The following is a 722-nucleotide window of genomic DNA, read 5'->3' as shown; positions in this document are numbered from 1 at the left end:
GTCCTCTATGTCTCTGAGCTCTAGCTTTCTAAGTGAGGAAATCTTGTATGTGTGTGAGTGTGCATGTGTGAGTGTGTGTGTGTGCATGTGTGAGTGTGTGTGTATTTGTGTTGTGTTTACATGTTTTGGGACACATGTGTTTGTGCTGGTATGTGTGGAGACCAGAGGTGGAGCCCAGGTGTCTTACTCTGTCTCTGTCAAATTTATTTTAATTTTTTGTATTTTCTCAATAATTCTTTATATGCTACCATTTATTTTGATCAAATCTTACTGCTCCCTTTCTTTCACTCCCACCCCTAACAACCACATACACTTTCCTCTCCTAACTTTATGTGTGGGTTTTAAAAACACAGAAAATATGTTGTTGTTCATCCTAAGGGGCTGCAAACTCTTCAGTTCCTTGGGTCCTTTCTCTAGCTCCTTCACTGGGGACCCTATGCTCAGTCCAATGGATGGCTGTGAGCCTCTACTTAAGTATTAGTTGGGCATTGGCAGAGCCTCAGAGCTCCTAGGGACTAAACCACCAACCAAAGAGTACACATGGTAGGACTCAGGGCTCCAGCTGCATATGTATAGCAGAGGATGGCCTAGTCGGTCATCAATGAGAGGAGAGGCCCTTGGTTCTGTGAAGCTTCTATGCTCTAGCAGGAGAGGGTGGGTTGGTGAGTAGGGGGAGGGGGGAGGGAACAGGAATTGTTTTTATCAGAGGGGAAACCGAAAAA

This window comes from Mastomys coucha, unplaced genomic scaffold (genome assembly GCF_008632895.1).
Source record: "Mastomys coucha isolate ucsf_1 unplaced genomic scaffold, UCSF_Mcou_1 pScaffold19, whole genome shotgun sequence".
Taxonomy (NCBI): Eukaryota; Metazoa; Chordata; class Mammalia; order Rodentia; family Muridae; genus Mastomys; species Mastomys coucha.
This window is presented reverse-complemented; position numbering follows the sequence as displayed.